At 39.0% G+C, this 17,595-nt stretch overlaps 1 long non-coding RNA gene across 15 annotated transcripts in view; it reads right to left on the bottom strand.

Moving 5' to 3' along the window:
- The window catches only part of LOC138744832 (uncharacterized), a 216,380-nt gene that overhangs the window by 187,923 nt on the left and 10,862 nt on the right, over positions 1 to 17,595 (bottom strand). For 11 of the 15 annotated variants that reach the window (XR_011345793.1, XR_011345794.1, XR_011345790.1 and 8 more), the window contains one exon: positions 1,883 to 2,022. This is a non-coding gene — a long non-coding RNA (uncharacterized lncRNA). Of the gene's footprint in view, positions 1 to 1,882; positions 2,026 to 7,810; positions 7,888 to 17,595 lie in introns of those variants that run through there. The other 4 variants (XR_011345791.1, XR_011345792.1, XR_011345798.1 and 1 more) reach the window with 2 other exon arrangements.

Here is a 17,595-nt window from a genome sequence, read left to right as displayed (position 1 = left end):
GCCTCCCAATGGCCACTGGGAGATGGAAGTACAGATGTTCAGCCAGATCATAAAGTTGCAAAACCAACAGGGTCATCATTGTTGGAGACTTCAATTTCCCCAAAATCAACCAGGATATCATTAACACCATAAGCTTAGATGTGGCAGAATTTGATCAGCACGTCCATTACAGTTTCTTGAAGCAATATGTACATAGTTCAAACAGGAAGGGGGACTGTGTCTGGAATGGGATGCCAGAAATGGTGGAAGCAGATATAGTAGCATTTTAAAGGCTTCTACATGGACAAAAACAAAATGAAGGGAATTGATGGATGTCCATCAAGGGCAAGCAACAGAGTTTAATATGGACATCACATTTGGTACAAAAACATGGGCTGTAGGGCCTGTCCTGATGCTATTCTATGATTTGAAGTTAAACTAGTCAGGTATTGCACTGCAGTTGCACGAGTACCTGCCCAGCAATTTTTTTTTGGGGTGGGGGGGAGAAGAAAGAGGAGAAAGGGGGTGGGGAGAGGAGAGAAAAATCACCCAGATATTAAAACTAAAAGGAGGCAATGATTAAAGTGTTTGTACAATAAATACCAGCTCCTGACTAAGCAGTGACATGGATATGCTCCAATTCACCGGTTGCAACAATAGGTCTATGGCAGATGCCATCTCACTGGCTCTACACAAAGCCCTGGAACACTTGGACAATAAAGATGCACACATCAAGATGCTCTTTATCAACTACTCTTCAGCATTTAACACCATCATATCCTAAAAACTGATCAACAAACTAAGACTTGGGACTCAAACACAACCCTGTAATTGGATCATGGATTTCCTCACCTCCAGACCACAATCAGAGAGGACCGCCAAGAACACCTCCTCCACAATCTCCATCAATACCAGAGCACCACAGGGCTCTGTTCTTAGCTCAGTGCTCTACTGACTTTCCACTTACTTACCTCAGTACGACAGTAACACCATCTATACATTTGCTGATGATGCCACGCTAGTGGGTTGTAAAGAAAAAGGGGCAATGAGCCAGCATATAGGATTGAAAACAACAACTAAAACTAAGGAGCTGATTGTTGACTTCAGGAAGGGAAACCCAAAGGTGTACGATCCAGTGATTATTGAAGGGGGGGGGGGGAAATCAGAGTGGAGAGGGTGAGCAAATTTAAATTCCTGGGAGTTACCATCTGGGAGGATTTTTCCTGGAGCCAACACACTATTGGCATCGTGAAGAAAGCACGTCAGCACCTCTACTTCCTCAGGAGTTTGTGGAGATTTGGTATGACACCAGAAACCCCGTGAAATTTCTAGAGGTTGGGTGAAAAGTATGCTGATAGGCTGAATCATCGTCTGGTATGGAGAAACCTATACCCCTGGGTGTAAAGCTCTGTAGGGAATGCTCCTGTCAGATACCAGCAGCAATTATCAAGCATCACACCACCCAGCACATGATCTGTTGCCATCAGTAAAAATATATAGGTTCCACAAGATTCACACCACCAGGTTCAGGAACAGCTACTACCCTGCACCATCAGACTCCTCATCAACAAACTCAATCAGGGACTCATTTAAGGACTCGTACTTGCGCACTTCATTGATTGTTTTGCACAGTTTTGTTTATATTTGTTATCAGTTTACAATTCTTTATTTGTTTATTTTTTGCACTACCAATAAGTGGTAATTCTACCTCCCCTGCAGGAAAAAGAATGTCAAGGTTGTATTTGATGTTATGTATGTACTCTTACAATAAATCTGAAAGTGGAAAAAAAAGCAAGCTGTTTCATATCTTATGAATTTTCCATCTACAAACTAGGACAAATCCAATCCAGTAATCCCCCCTCAATCCCCAAAGCAATGAAAGATAAAATCAAGGGGCACTTACTCATTATCCTGATAATGAAATGCTAATACATTTTGTGACATGGACTTGGAACTTCATGGGGTCGTGGCGTGATGGCGTAGGGAGAAGATGTGGAAAACACTTCCCCCGGCAGAACTTTTTAGGACTTGGAACTTCAACACCTGCTTGGTACAAACAAACATTGAAAAGTAGAGCTTCAATGGTGAGATCAAAGTGATCGTGAATGTCAAAGAATTCTGACAAAATGGAAATGAAACAGCCAAAAGGGGAAAACACTCCTATGGATGGAATAATATCACACAAAAGGACAATGATCGTGGTTTGGTTGTTGGAGGTTATTCATCTCAACTCCAGGCTACTGCTGGAAGAGTTCGCCAGGTGGTCTCCAACACCAATCATCTTCAACTGCTACATGCAGTGCCCTCCATGTATGGGACAAAGACACTTTCCCCACCCCTTCCCCTGTGCTCCAACTTTTAAATGTCTCATCAAAAAATTCACAGGTGATTAAAATCAACATTCCAGATTAATTCAAGGTTATTTGTGTACATTTGACTATGTAGAAATTACAGCACATTTATACATAATCCCCTCATTTCAACACACCATATTATTTGGGACATTACAATAGTATATTAAAGTAGTCCATTTAGCACTTTGTTGCATATCCCTTGCATGCAATAATTGCTTGAAGGCCATGATTCAAAGACATCACCAGGTGCTGAACATCTTTGCTGGCGATGTTCTGCCAGGTCTCTACTGCAGCTATCCTCAGCTCCTGCATTCAGGAGTACATGAAAGGCATGCTCAAATGGATTTAAATTGGGTGATTGACTAAGCCATTCAAGAATTTTCCAGAATTTAGCTTTAAAAACTCCTTTGTGCTTTAGTAGTATGTTTGGAATCATCGTCTTGATGTAGGATGAATCATCATCCAATGAGTTTGGAGGCATTTTCTCGAACTTGAGTGCATAAACTATTTTGATACACCTCGGAATTCATTTCGCTACTGCCATCTGCATTTACATCATTAATAAAGACAAGTGCACTAGTAACTGTGACAGCTATACATCCTCAGGTCACAAAAATTCACAGATGAGGTAGTATGCTTTGGATCTTGGCCTTTTCCTTTACATCTCCACACTTTGCTCTTGCCATCACTCTGATACAGGTGAATCATGCTCTCAACTGTCCATAAGACCTTTTTCTAGAATTCTGCAGGCTCCTAAACAATTTTTGGCAAATTGTAATCTGGTCATCCTGTTTGTGGTTAACCAGTGGCTTGCATCTTGCTGTGTAGCCTCCATTTCTGTTCATGAAGTCTTCTGCAGAAAGTAACTATTGATACATGAACACCTGCCTCCAGAAGCATGTTTCTGATCTGTCAGACACAAATTTGTGGATTTTTCTTCATTATGATGAGAATTCTTCTGTCTTTAGCAGTGGAGATCTTCCCTGACCTACCAGTCCCTTTGCAATGACTGAGCTTACCAGCAGCTCCTTCTTCTTAAGTGTTCCAAACAGTTGATTTTGGTAATCCTAAAGTTTGGGCATTCTCTTACCATTTTATTCTTGTTTTTCAGCCTTATAACCTCTGACTTCCATTGGCACAACTCTGGTTCTTGTTGAAAAATGGCAACTGCAGATTTCAAAGTTGATCTGGAGCTCAGAAGTAATCCGAGGTCTGTTATACCAGCACCAAACATACCTGAGTAATCACAAACACCTGTCAATCCAAATCTCCCAAACATTATGGTGCCCTAAAATGGGAAACTATGTATAAAAAGTGCTGTAATTTCCACATGGACAATCCAAAATGTATACAACGAACATTGAATAAAATCTGGAATGTGCACTTTAACCAAATGTTTGATTAAAAATGTAAAACTGTGGAGATCAGGGGAAAGTAAAGAAAGAAAAAATGTCTTTGTCCTTAACATTATGGAGGACACTGTAAGTGTCCTTGCTCCCATTGTTTATTCTAAAATTGGGAGAGTCGCAGATGATTGTACAATGTTCGATTCTATTAACAACTCTTGAGAGAATGAAATGTTCTAAACTGAACGGAGCTTAGTCTTGAATCTTCTAGCATGCCCTGATAGGTGGAAAGTTACATTCAGACATTGCAGGCAATAAACTTGCCCAAGCAACTGTGTTTGATATTCAGCAGCATTTATTGAGATCTCCATCAACATCATTGCTTATCAAGTGTGTATTGAGGGACAATCTAACGACCTCCTTGTATTCAAAGACAGAAAAAGTTTTACAAAGCCAAAATCTTGCTGTTCAGCATTGACAAAAAACTTAACTGAACCAGATCCACCAATATTTCAGTTTGAAGAGCAGGTCAGATAATGGGCGCTCTGCAATGAACAACTCACCTCCAGGTCTCTCCAAGACCTTTTCTCAACTACAAGGAACATGGAATACTTTCCACATGTCTAGATGAATGCAGTTCCAATGACAAAAAAAACTCAATGACATGCAGGACAAATCAATCAATTGATTGGGTCTTCATTCATTTTGAATATTCTCTTCCACATCTCCCTCAATCCCACTGATTGGCACACAGGAGTCATTTCTTCCAAATTCACGACCTTTATCATTGAAAACTGTGGTGTATATAGTTACACCAGCACTTGAAAGCTTAAAGCCTTCAAGAGATTTTCATTCTTAGAATTAAGTAAAATGCCAGCAATATTCCTGGTACATCATATAGGCTAACTACTATCAGAAAGGGTAGAAGGTAAATTTGAATGAAATTATAGAAATACAAGAACTCTCTTTTGGAATATACTCAGAAGATTTTCCAGCTCATCAAGAGATTCCTTTTTGGGAAATGAAAAGAGTTAAATGGTTAAGAATCAATGAGGAAAAATTAAATGAATGGTGATCATTATACAAGGTTCAGATTAACCATAGTAAAGATAAATTCTAGACTAAAAAATATCACATTAAAAGAGCACCAATTTCAGCAGATTGAAAACTGATCAAACCAAAGTAAATTGGAATCAATGACGGGCAGGCAAAACTGTAACTGAACAATTGGAAGCTTTTAAAGAGGAAATGATTCTTGTACAGTCCAGAAATATTTCCTTCAGGGAAAGAAGGCAGCACAATCAAAGCCAGAACTCCCTGCATGGAAAAAGATGGAGAGCAAGATAAAGCAGAAAAATGCATCACATGACAGATGTCAGAGAAATAGCATGCAAAAATCAGGCTAGTTATAGTGAGATCAGAGAAGATGTAAAAATGAGGCAAAGATTGAGGTCTGACAAATAAAAAAAAATCAATATCTTCTACAGGCATTTAAAATGAACTGTTAGCAGGAGTACAGATAATTCAAGAAAAACATCTATGAATGTACATTTCACAGCCATGAAGGATGCTGCTACCAAAGTCATTTTAAAGAGACGAAATAGTCAAAAAAATCATTGAGATTATGAGTGCACTAAGGTATAGAGTTCTAAACACAGCACAGGCCAACATTCAAACCAACCTCCCCTCCATCAGTTCCATTTGTTGCTCCTGCTGTCTCAGGAAAGCAACTTGTTTATTATGGAACCTGTCCCGCTCCACTCATATCCTCTTCTGTTATTCCCCCCTGCCCCCACCCACTTCCATTGGGCAGAAGATGCAGGTGTTTAAAATCACAAACTGTCAAATTCATAGAATTTATTTCCTGCTATTATTAGACTCTTAAATAGATCTCACACTGGCAAAAAGTGATGTCCGTGATCTTTCAACTGTATTTTTTTCTGTACCATGCACCAATTTTTCTGTACTTTTCTCTGTACATTGCACCTTTTTACTTATTTTTACACTACTCCCTACATTGTCATCTTGTTTTTGTTAGAATTGATTTGCTTGCTTAACATGCAAAGATTTTTATTGTAGCTAAGTACATGTAACAATAAAACAATTCAATGTAGTGAAAAGGCAGATTATTATGACAATTATGTCACCAGATATAAATGAAATGCATAAATTCTAAGATAGTAGAAGCACACTATACGACTGACTGTAAATATTACAAAAGGCCACAACTCTAGGAATAATGTTCAAGACTGTAATCAAATTCAAAAGTTCCTCCAGTATTTCTATATAATCAAATTAAAGTTTACTTCAATAAATTTAAAACTCATTTGGACTATCATGGATCAACTTGCAAAGACAGAATAAAGATGTTAAACCAAACCTCACTTAGCTAACCTAATTTTTGATAAAGCCATAAGGATTAATGAGCACTAAGTTGTCAGTGTTTTATGCGTGGACTGTCAAGACAATGGACAAAATACCATGCAAGTTTATTAATAAATTTGGTGCAATCCTCTGTATCAAACAGATGGTTTGCATTTCTTTATTCATTTACATATGTAAAGTGCATAGTTTTTTTTGCCACCAATAAGTGGTAATTCTGCCTCAATCACAGGAAAAAGAATCAGGATTGTATATGATGCCATGTATGTACTCTGACAATAAATCTGAAAAAAAGGAGTCCCAGCATACATACAAAAGTGAGTTATAGATAGTGAAATGAGTCAATGTGATTAGTTGCTTCTCAGCCTATAGAAATAAGTGCTGTGGTGCACCCAGGAGGTTTTCTTGATACATATTGACAGTTTTCCAAGTAATATTCCAAAATTTATCAAGGACACGGCAAGTTATGACAAACAATAAAAAGAGATATTGACAGACTTTAAATGGATGTATATGCAAATGTGCATTTTGCTAACAGGAACAAATGAAGGAAATACTTTTCTAAAGGAGGTACAGAGATGTGGTTGAATATTTGTACAAAGCTTTGTAGATATAAAGTAGGTGAATAAGATGATTTCAGGGACCACTTTTCTGTTTTGCACTATTTCCCTTCCAAAACCTTGTTTTACTCCTTAAAACTACATTCCCAACTAACTATTCTTCACTTCATTAACCACTCTCAAGAACCCTGCTATGGTGCCCATGCTTAATGCCTATTTATTCATAATTTACTTTTTATTAAAAAAATTCAAAGCAAGCAGAAAATTGCAACTAATTTGAAAACACAGGAAAAAAAATATTTGTATAATGTTTTTGTAGTTTTCTAACAATATGCTATAATGAAATAAGATGAATCACTTTTTTTACAAATATTATAATTGTTACCCAAACAGATGCAACAGTTACACTGCGTGGAGAAAAAAAATGCTTCTGTAAGTAGTAACCTGACAAATCACCAGAGTGTTAGAATGAATCCTTAACTCTATATTAAAAAAATTAATGTTAACATTAATAGAATATTGAAACAATAGCTGTGCAGGGCCTATATGACAAAAGCTGCTACAAAACCAAATCCAGTGCTGGAAGAGACAGAAAACTTCACTCCACGATGAACTCAATGCCTTCTATGCCAGATTTGACTACCAGAACAAGGAAGAGCCACTGCACACTACCATATCTCCTAATTATCCTCCAGTATCAGCAGGGTGAAGGGCTAATTTTTTTTAGCTGACAAAAGGTCTACTATTTCCCTATATATACCTAATTTTCATACCTACTCATTGCATGAATGGGACAAGGAAGTAGCCCAGTACATGAAATGAGCAGGTAGACCACACATACATTCTTATAATGTCAACCACTAAACCAAGATGAATTCCTGAGCTCCAGAATTATAACCTATATTTCAGTGTATAACTGGTACTGTTACAAGATCAAACTAGCAACCACAAAGAAGGCATATCACACAGGGGTAAAGATGAACAATTACTTTATTAACAAAAATTCATCTTCAAATTTTAATTCAAAATCCCCCCTTTTATAACAATGCCCACTGGTTATTATGCAAATTTCTATAACAGAGTAAAACTAATAAATTCCCCAGCCTAAATATAACATATGTAATTAAAGTCTAAGTTATATTTCCAACCAGCCCACAGAAAAACAGACACAAAAACACACAAGACTCACAAAACTTCGATCTCAACCGAAGCAAAGAAACCACTGGCTTGGTCTGGATCCTTATCCTTCTGGCTGCCTTCAGAATGTTCATCCTTTTTGAAATCCCAACATTCTAAACTGTCCTCCAGACCATGACTCATGCTCTGGGACTTCTTCCACTCCATAGCACCACCCAGTGGTGGTTTATTATCCAAGTCCAGAAATTTTTAGATCATTTTCTGCACATGCTCAGTCCGTCTCCCACTCTCTCAGCAGTCCACCTTGGCTCTCCAAGGAAAACTGTCACTTTTTTTAAAACATAAAACATAAAACCAAACAAAAAAAAACAACACAGAACTCTGTAACAGTACAATAAACCATATAATACTCAATTTAATAAATATGATAAAAGTATTACACAGATGCACTCACTAATTATCAGCAGAGATCTGTTAGATTAATTCCAGTGAGGAAAAGATTATGTAATCCCCAAAATGTGTCATGTCTCTGGCCCTTGCTTTCTCAGGTATCTCCTTTGTTTCTCTCTTGAAAATGCCATCTCTCTTTCTGAACACCCCTTGAGTTTGTCCCATCTCTCCACATCATAAGTCTATGTCTCTCCCCCCACCCCTCCCTCCCCCCCTTCCTGGTCATTCTTTCTCTCTAAGGAGATTGCCTCCTGGAACTGTCAGTTTGTTCCTTCCTCTTGCATTTTTTGGTCATTCTTTCTTCCATGAACCAAATCCTCAGGTCACAACTCTCATTGCTCCTATTCCATGTCTATCTCTTTCCTGTATCTCTTGTATCTCTCTAGGCCGGGTCTCCCTCCAACCTGGATTTGTCCCCCTATGACATCCCTTTCTTCTCTTCCACACATCCCCTCCCCCCAATTCCCATAACCGGATTTGGATCTCTAGAAATCTCCCTCTCCTAATCTATTCTAGGTCCCCCTCTCTCTCCCTTTCTTGTCCCAAAGCTCACGCTATCCATATCCTGGATCCCACTCCATCCCATGTATCTCCCTCTCTGATCTTCTCCACTAACCCATGTCTTACACTATCCAAGGTCTATTAATCTCTCATTTTCCTCTCTCTTTGGGTTCCTTACTCTGACCTGCATCACTCGATCCCAAGTCTCCTCTCTCTGTCCCTAATCTTCTTGTCAATTTATCTTTCATACTATCCCAGATCTCTTTCTCTCCTGGTTCTCCTTATCAACTCAGTACTTTCTCTCCAAGGTCTTTTTCTCTCTCTCCTTCCTTCCCCCCCCCCCCCCACTACACGTCTCTCCCTTTTCCCCCCGTTCTCTTTCTAAACTTACTGATACAACTTTGAGAGGTAAAGGCCTCTCCTCTGACAACCTGAGAAATAAAAAATAATTTCTACTTGAGGGATCATTTTCAATGGAAAAACCTATCAATATGATCCTTTCTGTAAGTGACAAGCACAGGTGAACTGATAGAGACGGACAAAACGTGGGCGAGATGGGATATTGGAGCATCCACTGCCAGGACCTTACCATGCGGACCCAACCAGATGACACCTCCCTCCCTATGCATCACGAGATTTAGTGGGTCCACAGTGTCCTTGCTCATGCACGTTGGGAGTACAGGGGCAGCAGAGAGTATTCACCAATAATTCCCTCATGGCCTCACCACCATTCCTAATTCATTAATGCCTGTGTGCCAAATGTAAATTTGGACATATTCGGACTTAAATTCCAAAGCTTTTTGGGAGAGGAATGTTCTCTCAAATCTACAATCGCATCTTCCTCATTTGTGGAGAATTTGATTTTTTATATATTTAAAAAAGAGGGGCCAGAGCAGCATTGCTCTGCACCCCCAATGATAACATACTGAATGACTTCAGGAGACCGAATCCAAGGAATTTAGCCCAGACAGAGTATGCAGCTGAGTACTGAAAACCTGTGTTGATCAACAGGCTTCAATTGTACCAGTGCCCAAGAAGAATAGTACTTGCCTAAATGACTACTGACCAGAGGCACTCACATCAACAATAAATGGTGTTTTGAGAGGCTGGTGTTGAAGCAATTGAGCTACTTTCCGAGTGGCAACATGGATCTGCTCCAATATGCCTACCACAGCAACAGGGCTGCAGTAGATGCCATTAGAGAGCAATATTAACATGATGAAAGTATGCCCGTGCCTCTATTTTCTCAGGAGATTGGTAGGTTTAGTGTGACATTGGAACATCTGGATGGCAAAGACACAAACACTTGGATGCTCTTCATCAACTAGTTAAGCATTCAATATCATTATCTCCACAACACTTGGACCTTAATACTCCACTCTGTAATTGGATCCTGGATTTCCTCACCTCAATACTACAATCAGAGAGGATTGATAAGTACATCTCCTCCACAATCTCCATCAGTACTGGAGCACCATAGGGCTGCATTCTTAGCCCCCTACTCTACTCATTTTACACCCCAAGACTATGTGGCTCGGTACAACAGTAACACCATCTACAAATTTGCAGTCAATACCCCAGTAATGGGTTGCATAAGAGGGGCTCAAGTCAGTATACAGGAGGAGATTAAAAACTGTCTGAATGGTGTACTAACAAGAGCCTCACAAAAAGTCACCAAAACCAAGAAGTTGATTCTAGACTTTTGAAGGGGAAAAACCAGGAAGGGTAAAATCCAGTGATCATTGGGGGAAATCAGAGATGAAGAGGGTTAGCAAATTTAAATTCCTGGGAGTCACCATCTGGGAGGTCTTTTTCTGGGTTTAACACCAATATCAACATGATGAAATTATGCCTCTATTTTGTCAAGAGATTGGTAGGTTTGGCAAACTTCTACAGATGCATGGATTAAAGTGTGATGACCAGCTGATCACAGCTTGGTATGGGGGCACCAATATCTCAGAGCTGAAAGCCCTGCAAAAGATGGTGGACACAGTCCAGTCCATCACAGAAAACTCTCTCCACCACAGAGAATGTATACATGGAACATTGCTGTTGCAAAGCAGCAGCAATCATCAAGGATCCACACCACCCAGGACGTGCTATATTCTCGCTGCTGCATCAGGAAAGAGGTAGGTGCCTCAAGACACACAGCCAGGTTTAGGAATAGTTGCTGCTCCGCCACCATCAGACTCCTAAACAACAACAGACTCATTTAAGGACCTCTTACTTTGCACATTATTTATTTTCTATATTGCACTTCTTTCTTGGTTTACATTTTCCCCCTTTTGTATTCTTATCTTTCTCAAGTACAATTTTTTTCACTATCGATAAGTAGAAATTCTGCCTGGCCCGCAGGAAAAAGAATCTCAGGGCTGTATGATGTCATGTACGTACTCTGACAATAAATCTAAACTTTCACCTTTTACATCTTGCCTGAGGATTTCTGCAATCTCAAAATTATGCACAGTTTGGCAAATGGAAATTCCAACGTGCACCACTTCCTCAGTATTGAACAATAACATTGGTCTGGACTATACACAACACAAATTTAGCTCAAAATATTTTAACTGTGAGCCAAAGTGATGTAGTCAGGCAAGTGATGATTGACAAACCAGAGCAGGACACAATTCCACTTGATGCTCACCAGTTCTGCTTGGAGACTAAACACATGCCTCCCTCCCCCAACTAGATATATGAACTCCATTATCTGAAAATAAGTTAAGAAAATTTATGCTTGCGATCTATCATATTAAAATTATTTTCCCACCCATTTGAAACATTTCACCATCTCTAAATCAAGATTATTCCCCAAAAAGTCTTTAAACCAGTGGTTAATCAGTATATGACAAAAACTGAAGCTTCCATCACTTATATAATTCAAATTTCACAAGTTATACAACATTTCCTTCTGACTTAAAGCTGCTAGCCACATCTGCCCAGATTACTTCTATGAATATTGTACAATGCCATTTTCTGTATCCCAATTAAGCTCCTCTCCTCCATCTCTACACCCACTCACCCTATGCTTTGACCCTGGGTTACATTAATCAGAGTGTTCTGATACATGGACTCCAAGGAAGCAGTATTGGAGAAAGCAAAAGTATGGAAACTTACGTGGGGTCCTTATGACCTGCCACATATTTGATGAAGCATCAAGTCGATGAATCAAAACTAACAATGTGAAACAAAAACAGAAAAATGCTGAGAAAGCTCAGCAAGAGGGGCAACATTTGTGGAGAGAGAAATGTTTCTAAAGTGAAGATACATAAAACTGCATTCACGTGCACATCTTTTTTTTTAACCTCATTTAGTACCATGGTGTATTTCAGTGGATATCATTAATACAATTTAAAATACTGGTTGCATTTTATGGAACAGTAATCCAGATTTACAAACCAAAGAAAACAGATTCAAGTACCTTCAATCGAGTTTGAGAGCTCAAATTCCATTTTAAAAAGATGAAAATTGGAAACTAATACTGCACCAGGATACTCATTGAGTGGTTAGATTGTCATAAAGCAAGTCAAACATTAGAATGACTGCTCTGGAAATGTGCACAACAATTTGGCAATTTTTTTCAAATATTATAGATTAATATTAAATATTCAAATCATATTCTGTCGCTTTTTGCATTTGACTGTAGCCTCTGACAACAAATCATTTGAACAACCTGGAAGTATAAAGAAATACTTCATTGCAGGAACGTAAATGATTAAAAAGGTTGATCTCAAAACGACTTCTGGAACATCTCATAAAATAATCAGCCACATTAATATTAAAGCTGGTTTTTGTGTACATAATATAAATACTGGAATAAAAATATAGCAGAGAAGGCCATCTATCACTTAGAGTAGGCCAATTTTCAGCCCTCACATTGAGATAGGGCACTGAATTTTCTAATGATTTGTTCCCAAGCGGCAGCATTTCATGACCCAGTAGTGAAGAACTGAAAACCTCCTGCTACGAGCTCAATGGAACCCTTTAGTCTGTTTCTTGAAGAGCTCATTTTCACATTACTCAGGCTTCATTATGCTGAATCAATATTCGTTTAGTCACTGGGGTTATTGACATATTTTAAAATAAAAGTATACCCTTCAGCTATTGCACTCATTACAGGTAATTTGTCTTGTCAGGGAGTAGGGAATATTATCCCAGTCTTTCAAGGGCTGACAGCCCATGGAAATACCTCCCCATGGTTACAACTGTAAATAATTTTTTGGTAAAATATTGAAAAATCAATGACTGTTTCCTGCAATCTGTCACAAACAAATCAATCATAATCTGCACAGCCAAGGAGTGTGATATAGGGAGGGAAAGTAGCAAATGCAATCTTCCAGTGAAATCTCTCATTTCAAAATCACTTCACATAATGGTGTCATCTTTTAAACACTTAACAGTCATTGCAAGCGCTGCTCACAGCGTGGAATGGGAAAACTATGAGTCGGAGGTAAACCATCACTGTTATATAAACAAACATTTAATTTAAATGGTTTTTGCATTAGTTAGTTGCATAACCAAGGCCAACTGTCAATATTACATAGCAGTTTTCTTCCTGCTAATCAATTATGTATGCCTCACATGAACAATTTCACTGCAAATTAGCTCCTGCAGGAACTTAAAGTCTTTGATATACATACTGTAGGTTCGAAAAAAATAAGAATTCTTATTTAGATTTGTTTACCTCTGTGCTCCAAATATAACTATTCTATGTTCTATTCATCACAAAATAAAATACATCTTCAATGTATATGTAGAATGATTTAGCTAGTAAATTAATATACAAATGCACATCATCACTATACATGGCTGCGTGTATCCATGTACTGTATAATAATTCAGTGTACAGTGAAAAGAACACAGATGATTGTCTTGCTCAAGAGTCACCAGGTTTCAATACCAGAAGAGAAAAATGATGAAAAAGTCTCTATCTATTGCCTAGGGCAAATGTATTGGACGGGTGACTATTATCCAGCTACTTAAAGGACTAAAGGTTGCATGAACAGCATAGTAGAATATTATGATAGATACTATATAGAGCACAGCCTCTCCTCTGACATAGATTCAAGGGTTTCACATTAGGTTTGTTTCTCTCACCCCCCCCCCCCCCCCCCCCCCCCCCATATACATGTGATTTTATTTCTTTCCCCTCTCTTCAGCTTCTGTTTTTCTCAGCACCCAAAATCAAAGTGAACGTTTTTTTCACTGGCAAAAATGAAAATCGAAGACCTCCAAGAGTTAATAATTATTCAGGCCTAATTAGAAGTTTGTGTGCATCTTACACAAGGAAATGACCATCATTTCAAGCAAAAATTGCAGTTTTAAAACTCAACGCCAAATGTCCTCCAGATCATAAAATGTAACAAAATACAGAACATGTACATTTACAATAAAGACATGTGAATATGGAAAGATGAGAGCGAGCGAGAGCGAGCGAGAGCGAGCTGAGAGCGAGCGAGAGCGAGCGAGAGCGAGCGAGAGCGAGCGGCGAGAGCGAGCGAGAGCGAGCGAGAGCGAGCGAGGCGAGCGAGAGCGAGCGAGAGCGAGCGAGAGAGAGCGAGAGAGAGCGAGAGAGAGCGAGAGAGAGCGAGAGAGAGCGAGAGAGAGCGGAGAGAGCGAGAGAGAGCGAGAGAGAGCGAGAGAGAGCGGAGATGAGAGCGAGAGAGAGCGAGAGAGAGAGCGAGAGAGAGCGAGAGAGAGCGAGAGAGAGCGAGAGAGAGCGAGAGAGAGCGAGAGAGAGCGAGAGAGAGCGAGAGAGAGCGAGAGAGAGCGAGAGAGAGCGAGAGAGAGCGAGAGAGAGCGAGAGAGAGCGAGAGAGAGCGAGAGAGAGCGAGAGAGAGCGAGAGAGAGAGAGAGCGAGAGAGAGCGAGAGAGAGCGAGAGAGAGCGAGAGAGAGCGAGAGAGAGCGAGAGAGAGCGAGAGAGAGCGAGAGAGAGCGAGAGAGAGCGAGAGAGAGCGAGAGAGAGCGAGAGAGAGCGAGAGAGAGCGAGAGAGAGCGAGAGAGAGCGAGAGAGAGCGAGAGAGAGCGAGAGAGAGCGAGAGAGAGCGAGAGAGAGCGAGAGAGAGCGAGAGAGAGCGAGAGAGAGCGAGAGAGAGCGAGAGAGAGCGAGAGAGAGCGAGAGAGAGCGAGAGAGAGCGAGAGAGAGCGAGAGAGAGCGAGAGAGGAGAGCGAGAGAGAGCGAGAGAGAGCGAGAGAGAGCGAGAGAGAGCGAGAGAGAGCGAGAGAGAGCGAGAGAGAGCGAGAGAGAGCGAGAGAGAGCGAGAGAGAGCGAGAGAGAGCGAGAGAGAGCGAGAGAGAGCGAGAGAGAGCGAGAGAGAGCGAGAGAGAGCGAGAGAGAGCGAGAGAGAGCGAGAGAGAGCGAGAGAGAGCGAGAGAGAGCGAGAGAGAGCGAGAGGAGGAGCGAGAGAGAGCGAGAGAGAGCGAGAGAGAGCGAGAGAGAGCGTTGGTAAGAAAAAGTGAAATCATAGCAAATTGTTCACCAGTGAAACTGCCACAAGGGATGTTGACAAAATATTCTTATGCAACATTAATCAAATTCATCATCCTCCAAAGTGGAAATAAAAAAAATCACAAACGAATAGGTTACATTTTACCTTAAATAGCTAAACAAAATGTCATTTTACAATGAAGTTGATCTATTTCCCGAGCAAACACATTAATCCCAAACCTCTCTTATTATTAAGCTATATTCATTCAGAGACCCATCACAGTTGATGAGATAGCACCCAGGAGTTTTCATGAGGGAAAGACAGAGTAATCTAAAAGCTTCCAGGAAGGAGATAGAAGTACAAGATCCTTGTAGAACAAAACAACAGTTATGGTAGATCTTGGAATTTTAGGAAGACAAAAGGAATTGCAGTGTTGGGTACAGAAATAATAGATTTATGCTGAAATAGCAATAAGATAACCAACGATGTCAACATCCATTCAAGTACAATTATGTTTGAATAAAGAAAATCCAAGATCAGAGTTCAATATGCAAATATTGCAGCGTTCAGGATCAATTATACTTTCTACAATGCCACAGTCAGGTACAACTCTATTTGAATAAAAGGAAAAGTATGAGCTCTAGATTTAAAAAGATATAATGCATATTCCTTTTCTCTATAGCAATCAATCAGATTTTGAGAGACAATTCATGTGTTTCCAAAGTGCTTAGAAAACATCAGTTTGGACATTCTGCCTATTTTCTGGTGATAGAGAACAAAGGTGAAAAACTTTTGTAAAGTAGCTATTCAAGGATGATGGGTGCAGAAAACAAATACTATTTAATCCAGACAAATGAAAACTGCAGGAAAAAGCACTGTTAATATTAAAATAGACCAGAGGGAGACCATCTCTGAAGTACTTTTCTGAACTGCAACCGTGGGAGCAGTTTAGTCCATAAATGTATCACAGCACAAGGGTCCACAAATAATTGCAAAATCAAAACAGAGCAGGTTGTTTATCTGATTACACTGTAAATATAAAACAACAAGCAACACAGGATGATTCTCAAAATGAAAAGATCTGCAGGTCAAATACAATGACTACAAGCAAAGACAACTTTGCAATTCTTTTGACACTTCCATATACTTATACGAATTTTATAATAAACTACAAAACCATGCAGGTCACTGGGTTTTGGAGTAGCTAACACATCATTGGCATTTTTCAATAGCTACATTTCTTTTGCTTAAACTAATACAAATCTAAATCCATCACAACAATGTCATCAAAATAGTTACTGAAATCGATGATGCTCATTCAGACAAATTATTCCTGATACAAGAATTGTATGTTTCTTGGATATTGTGGTCATTATTAACTGACATCCTGGCTTTCATGTGCAATTTTTTTTCCCCCCCAGTTCTGATCAACCTTAATTGCCTGTTGGAGGGTCTTCGACCTGAAATACAAATTATATTTATCTTTACATAGATGCAGTCTGACCTGCTGAGTGCTTTCAGTGTTTGGTTGTTATTTTAGATGTCCACCAACTGTAGTCTTTTAAAAAAAATTGCATTTCAACATCAATTTCAAAATTGTTAACAGCTGAAATTATTGCTTATAAAACACAAATTTGAAATGGATGTTAAATGTAATACACTGACTGGTTAGAAAATCCACAAATACTATAAAGTCTATAAACAAGCTGTTGATAAAAGGAAAATTACTTTCAGTGATCAAACATTATCACCATTACATTTGTAAGCTCTCGTCCAATAATGTTGATGCTGTAAGAATTGTTTTGTTTTAAAGCAAGTTGATAACACATGTACAGCTTTAGAATCCATTATTAAGAATACACAAAATGGGCACATATACACAAAAGAAATTGTCACATTCCTCATTTCCAATGTCAAAGGATGGCCTTCATTCTGTTATTCAGAGTTGGTAACTCAATATCAGAGTGTAATTTGGAGAATTTGAGCATGAGGAATTTGTAAAATAGTAATATTTCAGACATTTTTGGTGGTTTTATGGAAGAAAGGTGCTATATTAAAATAACATCTGGGGAAAGAAATTGCAGGATATCGAACAGAAAGAAAATAATGCCAAGTACAAAACATGCAAGGTAATATTCTTTTCAATATTTTAATTGAATTTTATAATAGTACATACATAAAGGAATGATGCACAAAACTAAATGTAATAGAGCAGACAAGCACAATGCGTCAGGGAAAAGTTTTCTTATGCAAGATTATTCCTAGATAAATTGACAAAAGAAAAAAGGAAAAATATATAATTAACTAATCTAAACCATTCCTAAGTTGTATGGCAATATAGAAAAAACTGCCAGTAAAAATAAAAAGAAATGCATGATCAGAAAAATCACAAAGAACCCATTAAAATTCCCATTACAGTGTGTGAAAATAATTCAGAAATCAACTTCAAAGATTAGGAAA

Source organism: Narcine bancroftii, chromosome 10 (genome assembly GCF_036971445.1).
Source record: "Narcine bancroftii isolate sNarBan1 chromosome 10, sNarBan1.hap1, whole genome shotgun sequence".
Taxonomy (NCBI): Eukaryota; Metazoa; Chordata; class Chondrichthyes; order Torpediniformes; family Narcinidae; genus Narcine; species Narcine bancroftii.
Note: the sequence above shows the minus strand (reverse complement) of the source record. Positions and strands in the feature narration are given on the sequence as shown.